The sequence below is a fragment of the Numida meleagris genome, chromosome 1 (assembly GCF_002078875.1).
Source record: "Numida meleagris isolate 19003 breed g44 Domestic line chromosome 1, NumMel1.0, whole genome shotgun sequence".
In the NCBI taxonomy this organism is placed as follows: domain Eukaryota; kingdom Metazoa; phylum Chordata; class Aves; order Galliformes; family Numididae; genus Numida; species Numida meleagris.
Genome location: NC_034409.1, coordinates 69,287,694 through 69,296,320, shown reverse-complemented (window position 1 = coordinate 69,296,320; position 8,627 = coordinate 69,287,694).

Here is an 8,627-nt window from a genome sequence, read left to right as displayed (position 1 = left end):
GTATCAGGAGTGGCGTCGTGACCACCCCTGAATGTGTTTAAAAACCGTTTGGATGTGGTGCTCAGGGACATGACTTAGCGGTGGGTTGTTAGAGTTGGGGTAGCATGGTTAGGTTGCGGTTGGACTTGATGATCTTGAAGGCCTTTTCCAACCTGAGCAATTCTATGATTCTATGATTCTATGTGCAGTGCAATATTTATCTGTTTTGCTGTTTTAATATAAATATATATTTTGAGGCCAATTTATAAAGATCTCTTGTAATGCTTATTGTGTGGCATTATCTGATAGGGGACTTTTCTTTATTTAGGACATCTTGGGAGCAGTGAGACCAGACATCTGATTTTGTTGAGAAATATGTGGTTAAAGCCCAAACAGATCAGAAACTCCACTGGTTCCTCCTCAAGCGCTTGACAGGCTTTGAGTGGAACCCAACAGGAGGATGACACCAGATGCTTCCACACTTGAAGTTATGCAAGCTCGTTTATTCAACAGTACAAAGTCTGGACCCCCTTGCAGCAAATTCGGAGACCTCACCTATGAGTGGACACACTGTGTAGGACCTCCCAGTTGCTGGGAAAGGTTCTCCAAATCCTTGCTGCATCCAGAGCTCACAAGAAATTGTGGATCTGGATGATGGTAAAGTATTAGGGCAATTGGTGATGACTCTTTCTTAATCACTATAGTTAATCTTGTGTAGTAATCACTAGGTGTGTTACCTTATTCTGTTTTATTCTGGCTGTACTATTTCACTTATTATTTTATTTCTTTAAACATAAGTAATGATAAACTCAGTTCTTTAACTAGGTGTCTGAGTCCTTTGTGCTGACCCTGTCCATTGGCAAAACAACCCCATCTTATCAGAGAAAAATATCCCTTGCTTCACAATCACGCCTTATTCATGTCATCACTTTTTGGCAGCACGTACTTTTGTGATCAACTGCTATCAAGGATTAAGCACAAGAGGAGTAAAATTTCATCAAAACTCTCTGATGAATGCCTTGAGAACTCACTAAGAATTGCAACCACTGCCATCAAATCAGATATTGATGCATTATTTTCCCAAAAATGAGGTCAAATATCCCACTAGTTTTGTGTTTTTGCTGCCCTCTTTTCTTTAGTGTTTAAATAAAAATATATATATAAGAAGTTTTTTTAGTTATATACATTAACTATATTATATATTTTATATGCAGCCCAAGAAAATTTGTCTTCACTCAGTGAGGGCCAAGCAAGCCAAAGGGCTGGACACTCGTGCTTTACACAGTAAGTGCTGTTGCTTTCTTACCAAGAAGATGTGAAAACAGAGAAGCATTGCCCTGAGGAGGCCTTGTGAAGCTCAGTGGCTAGTAGAGGGCTTTGTATCCGGTCTGCAAATCACACAAGAGCAGTTATGCCCCTACTTTGCAAGACTTCTTCAGTAGCCTCTCAGTTTTTAGAGAAAGGAAGGAAAGGAGTAGCATTTGGAAATCCTTTTCACCTTCATCTTGGCTTGCAGCTCAGAACTGAAGCTCTGCCGCACTTCTTCATTTGTAGCTTTTTTTGCACATCATTAGTCTAAGAGCATGTTTTGATCTTAAAAGTAGCTACGTCTGTACCTTAGCTGCCATGTTCACATCAGTTACTTCCTTACAAGCATCTGTTGCTCTTTGAGAAGCATTCCTTTGCCTGTTTGGTGTATGAAGCACCAAAAGGTGGAGGTTTCCTGCATTATTGTATCAGCATTCGCATGCACAAGGGCACTGGAAGTATCTACAAGTGGGCACCTGGACTCATAGAGCAGCCTCACCTTAAAAAATATAGATATGTACTCCCCACCGTTTACGTACTGAAACTCCATATGCTTACAAAATGGTATTTTAAGAGGGAGATTGGTGTGGAAGAGTGGTTTTCCAGGATGAAGGGTGGGGAAAATAATTAAGTTGTTGTTGGGCTGGTTTGAGAAGACATACAGCAAGAGAGTCTGTAAGGTGCTGACACTGAGGGATGGGTAAGCAGGAGGCAAGTTTGGTAATGGGAACATGGAGATCCTACACTGCAGGATTCTATAGCATGAGAATAGAGGATTCTGCAGTCTGAAGTTTATAAATCACATTCTTCACCGGTTCATCAACTTGTGGATCAGTTGATACAAAACAACATTTATTTCTGCATTTATAACATTGATGTGGTTTTATCCTGGTTTCTACATCTGTACTTTTTATGGGGACAAAATCCTTAAGGAGATGAACATGGTACAGTGCATAGAGGGTTGCTCACAGAACAGCTTGATCAGAAACACTGTCTGTACTAGAATGAGATTATATTGATGAATGTGTTGCTATCCCATTGCACTGAAAATATCCTCTCAGCGCATCAAAGCTTTGGTGCACAGAAGGGGAAGGTGTTGACAAAGTGATGTTGCTAGGAGAAGCTCCTTTTTCACCATCTGTAAAGACCAGCTGCATGAAAAAACATGACCATAGCAGGGAAAGACCTAGGACCTATTAGTGAAAATGAAGAAAGGAGAAGGAAATGAAGATTGCCAGTGTTTCCTTGTATTTAATTTGTTATCCAGCTGTTCTTATCCCCTAAATCTACACAGTCTCTAACTGATTAGGGAGCTCTGTCAATAAGCAGCCCATTAAGCGTACAGTACTTGGGTTTGAGATAACACTTGTTACTCTGCATAGTAATCACATTGATAAGCTGATTTAGAGCTGTGTTTCTGATGTACAGTAGCCAGGCACCGAAAGGCACCTACTCTTCTTTTCCATTTTCTCATTATATTGATATGAATTTCTGCATTGCTTTCTGGCAATACATGATGTTCTCATAATGTCTCGTCTTTCCTGTTTATATCAAAATTACATGGTGCTGTAATAATTCATGATGGATGCAATTACAAATGTGAGCAATGCTGAGAGGTCCATGAAGCAGTAATAGCATGCTTTTGAGTTGCACTGTAGGTTTGACCACGTGGAAGTGAGTGGGCTATATTTTGTTTGTAACTGGCTGGACTCCATAGGATTTCCAGTCCACATTTGCAGGTACTTGTTTTCAGTATCTGAAGATGACTGCTATATAGTAATAAATGCCACTCTTCTCTTTCTCTGATGCATGCTGACGTCAGAAAATGAAGGAAACATAAGGCTACAGGTGAATTTTCTAGCTAGAATCTTAACTGAGACCAAACATCCATCAAGGAGTGAATTTTTAATACCTCATTGCCACAGGGAATAACTGGCATCAAACCGAAAGCCCTACTAAGATAAGACAGGCTCTGCTGCTTGTGTAATAGCTATCTGATGATGGATTTGGAAGTGGTTTTTGCTGGCTTCAAACCAGGTGCATGCCACTTTCCTGCTCCTGGGTTACATTTTGTCATCCTCTTTCTTTGCAGTCTTGGCCGTCAGGTTTATAACAGGATGGGTAAGGAAAACCAAACAGGCAAATCAGTTGTGGGGTTTGGTCTGGTTTTGTTTGGTTTGGGGGATTCAAAGATCACTTAAGTGAAGTAGTCAGGGGAAGAGACTGTCCTGTGCACCGAGCTCTGCTCTCTGGTGACAGCAACATGGCCCAAGGGAACGGCATGGAGCTGTGTCAGGGGAGGGGCAGCTGGGGATGAGGGTAAGGTTCTGCACCAGAGGGCGGTGGGCATGGAACAGGCTGCCCAGGTGCCAGAGTTCAAGGAGCATTTGGACAATGCTCTCAGACATAAGGTTTGGATTTTGGGTGGTCCCATGTGGAGCCAGGAGCTGGACTCTGATCCTGGGGATCTGTTCCAATTCGGGATATTCTGTGGTTCTATGAACCAGTTTTTTAGAACTGTATAGTAACTGCAGTGGAGGTGGTGAACAGAAAGGGGACTTTCAGTGGCTTTCCCATCCAAGCAAAACCAATTCATGCCTGTGCTCAGTGAGAATTTTCCCAAGATTCTGGGAGTCAATCCTTTGTGAAGAGAAAGCAGGTGGTCACAGCAACCTGTCTTCAGCCACAGGGAGATGTCATCACTGCTGGGTGTCCTGAGAGAAAAACTCTTTCCCTGTTTGGCTGAATTGAGAAATGAACAGTTTACTCTTCTCTCCTTATGACTCACCCAAAGTAGTCTTAATTTTAAAAATAAGCTGATGTTTTTCCTCCCTGTTTTTTGTTCTCTGAAACCCTTTGCCAGGTTCAGAGAGGAGAAAAGACTGCGGACACCTGCAGCTGTTCTACTTCCTGACCTGGTTTTGACTGGGTTAGAATTTATTTTCTTCAGAGTAGAAGGGCTGATCTCCTGATCTTAATGAAGATTCACGTTTACAAGAAGTGAGTAACGAATGCAATGATCTGGCCAATAGGGGCCCTGCCTCCAGCAAAACGCTGCAATCACATTTGAGGAAAGCTTTCAGATGTCTCAGCCTGCCACAGCTACTCTTCATTAGGGCTGACTGCATCATTGGTACTCAGCAGCAGCATTCAGTTGTTCAGAGATGTATGGAAACCTGGCCATTGCTGTCCTGCTTCTATAAATGCAGCTGAAGGTAGGACTTCTCTGCACTGAGAGCAGTCTCTCCTGAGATGCACTGAGATCTCCAGTTTATCTCTGAAGACTGCTGCTGAAGGTAAGCACCACCACCATTACTTGGCTTCTGAAGGACAGATGAAAAACCTGTGCACACCATCACACTGTTCCCAGCACCCAAAATGATCTCAATTCTCCTTGAAATGTGAAAGAATTTTTTTTTTTTTTTTTTTTTTTTATCTGATGGGGCATAATTAAGGGACATAACATGATGCTAAAGTGAAAACTTCCTGCTGTTGGGAGGAAAAATGTATCTATGAGTTTATACTGAAAACATTGCTTTTCTGAAAAAAAAAAAGTCATATCTGAAGGGGAAATATACAGGAAGGAAAGAGGGTTTGGCTACTTCTGGGTAGAATAACATTGAAATGATTTTTTCCTTTTATTGAACCTTAAATTCTTCAGACCCATCTTGGCAGTTTCTAGTATGAATAAGCCTACATTTGTTCAAACATTTGCTGAAAAAAGAAAAAAGCAAAAGTAAAGCAGGAAGTTTTCTAGCACAAAATCTTTATTTTTTGTTTTTTTTTTTTCCCCTTGAAGTTCAGTGTGTGGCATAACGGTGTTAAACAAATCTCTTTGCTCAAGCCTGAGCAGTTGGCTGACGCTCATTTAATCTTACCGAAATTAGAGGTTTGTTATCAGTGTTGACTGCATCAATTCGCAGAAACCGAGAATCGAAACTACTCTGTTCTGATGAACGAACCCACTGAAAAACAAAAAGAGACAGAATATATCTACAGGATGTAAATTACTAAAATATTTCTTTTGTTTAATTATTTACAAGACTATTAGTGAAACTGGAGGAAATTTAAAATAAACAAAAGCATTATTCCCACAATCTGCACGTTCCTGTGCCCTTCACATGGCTGGCATCTCCCCAGATGACTGGCAGGCACTTTGGCTGGCCAAGATGGAGCATAAGAAATGCTTGAGTGAAGGTGTGTGTGATGGCTTGTCTGGGTTCTGGAGTCCTTTTATCTTTGTGGAGGTCTTGTTCTTGGAGGCAATGGTTGTTTGCAGCCTTCTGGCAGCCTCATGGACACAGCCTGACCTCACATCCTCCAGCCTCCGTGCCCAGGGCTCTCTGCCACAGCAGAACATGTGCACGCCTACCTGCACATCCTGGTGCACCCAAACCTGCCCTGGTTTGCCGAGCCAGGGCTGAAGGTGCCCTCAGACTGTTCCTGAGAACACAGAACAGAGCTAAGGCAAGGGAGATGCTAGGAAACTGATGATACTGGCAGGGTGGGCATTGACTTGGAAGTGTTTGTGGCAGCAGCTGCTGGCAGGGGGAAGGAGCAGGACTGTGCCAGGTGAGGGGAAGGGCAGGGATGGCCGAGAGAGGATGGGAGTAGCAGGCGTGGGTCTGCCAAATGAAGCATTGTGGGCAAAAATTGGCTTGTGGTAACTTCCCACAGTGCACAGTGCTGAGCCCACAGGTGTGCCTGAGGCAGGGCCTTCGTGGCCTCCTTGTGTGGGGAGAGGTTTTACTGAGAAGACTTGGGGGTTTTTCAGCACTTTTCTGGGCTGAACCCAATGATTACCCACCAAGGTGCCATTTCAGCTCTTCCTTATGCTCGATTAGCTGCCTCTTTAGAGATGCCTCGCTGTGAAACTTCTGGAAGCTCTTGTTGTAGCATTTTCCCACACAGCCATTAGCTTGTGTGGCTTTGAACAGCAAATGTTTCCATGAGCAATCAGGCATACAATTGTACAGGGTTCCTGGCACTAACTTGTTTTCAGCTGTGGTGAGACTGAGCATGGGTCCCTAGAGTGTCTCACAGCTTCCTAACCTGCTGCTCATCACACTCCTTCTGTCATTATCTCCCAAGATCTCTTGCCTGTGTTTTTGGACCTCACTGGTACTTGCTTGTATGGCACAGACCCTGGAGTTAATTTCTTCCTGAAGTCTTCTGAGCTTTCTTGTACCACTGCTGCACAACGTGGGAATGAAGCCATAGCATTCAGTATGAGAGCTTGCTTGGCCAAGCAGCTGGGGAAGGAGCTGCCCTGCCAGAGCACCTTGTTCCCATGGCTTTGGTGGACAACAGCAGGGGATTCTGCAGGCAGTTGCAAACTCAATCTGCAGAATTCAAGTGCACGTGAGATGTGCAGGACGCGTGGTCCAAAGGAGCAAGCATGCACCCCAAGGCATGCAAGAGGCTTGAGAAAAACACAGTTTTGGCAGAAATATTAAGTAATGCATGTGCAAACCTTATAGCCAATGTATAACTGTTGTTCGGATAAAAGCAACTTACAGAAATTTATAGTGAGTTTTTACAATATTTTTTCCCTCATCTCAGTCATTGCCCTCCTCCTTCCCAAAGATATGTTAGAAAGTGGGGAAAACGATGGCTGCTCTGACTCATCCCCTTGGCACACCATCCTCTCCTCACTGAGAGGAGAGCAAGTAGCCCTGCTGATTTCAGAGTCAGTGGGATGCCGTAAGGATGAGAGGAACTGCAACTCACGGTGATGTTGGTGGAGGCAATGCACTGTAACAGGTCCCGGCGCTGTGAGAGGACACGTGTGCTGAGCTACCTCCAGCTGCAGCCTTTCTGATGGAGATCTAATACCAGAAATACTGAGTAACAGAAAGATGTTTCTCAAACCTTACAGAATTTCAAGTAAACCAGAGCATAATCTTGGGGAAGCATCAAAGTTGTGATGCAGGTGCAACTGTGCGACTGTGAGTGAATGCAGGCTCTTATGGAGGCTCTTGGGTCCATCATGCTGGGTGTAGTGCAGCCTACGTGAGCCAATGCGAACATTTCCTCTTTTAATTAGCTTAGAAAAAATAAAGGAGAAAAGTTTTGCTGTGACTCAAAGCAATTAAAAAATACCAGGTGGAAAAACAAGAAGTAAAGAAAAAATGTTTTGAATCTAGCTCGTACTACTACTAGCTCTACTTTGCTCAGCTCGAGAGGCAATGTTTGCTTTCTCTCTTTTCTTTCTCTCCTTGTCTAGGACTTTTCAGCTGAGGAACATTTTAAATACAGTTAGATGAAAACCAAAAAGGCTGATCAGAAGAAATAGCATTTTCTCAGATTCTTTCCTATTATTTTCTCATCTGTTTTTTTTGGCACAAACAGCCTGAAATCCACAAAATGTTTTGCTGGCATTAAATCTGTACTTCGTGATGGAAAAATCATACTCTGTTGTTGTTGTTGTTGTTGTTTTTTTTAAATTTCTTTTTTGGGTTATGTTTCCCCCCGCCTGCCCCTCACTGCATGCACAGGGCACATTACAGCCCTTCTCCTGCACCACTGCGGGGCTTGTTTCCTTGCAGGTTCCTTCCCTGGAGAGGGGCAAGCCAGGATTAACCACAGCAAAGAACCTCTTGCTCAGAGCAAGCAGCCCCAGTCCTTTGCATTTGCAGCCATGGCCCTATACACATTTGCCACGTGTGGGCTAGAAGCGTGGCCATGACCCCACTGCATCCCCACATGCAAATGCTGAGCATGGCTGGAAAATACTGCCACTGGAAACCTGCATCCTGCTCCAAAACTCTTGTATGGGATCCCACACCCTGTGCACACCTGCCTGCATGTTCCGGTGCACCCAGTCCTGCCTTTGTTTGTGCTGGTTGACAGCTTTTCAGTTTCTGTTTGCTTTCTATCCAGGGCTGGAGGTGCCCCCAGACTGTGTCTGGGAACACAGGGCAGAGCTAAGGCAAGGGAGGTGCTCACTGGTCCTGGCCTAGAAAACAGAATTGGAAGCATTTGTGACAGCAGCTTCTGGCAGGGGGAAGAAGCAGGACTGGGCCAGGTGAGGGGGAGGGCAGGGATGGCTGCGAGAGGATTGGAGTAGCAGGCGTGGATCTGTCATGCAAAGCACTCAGCTCTGGAGCTATGGCCCCAGAAACCACGTCATGGGCAAAACTGGCTTGTGGAAACTTCCCCGTTCACTCCCTTTGCTTTAAAATCTCTTAATCCTTCTCAGCCGGGCTATGACAACCGTAGTCTGGTATCCTCCAGAAATGTTTGCTTTCTGTCATGTTTGTTCCCACCAGGCTCTCTTCCTCTCCCCAACTCTGTTTTTCCTGCCTGAACTATTTTGGGTGGTCCTGTGCAGAGCCAGA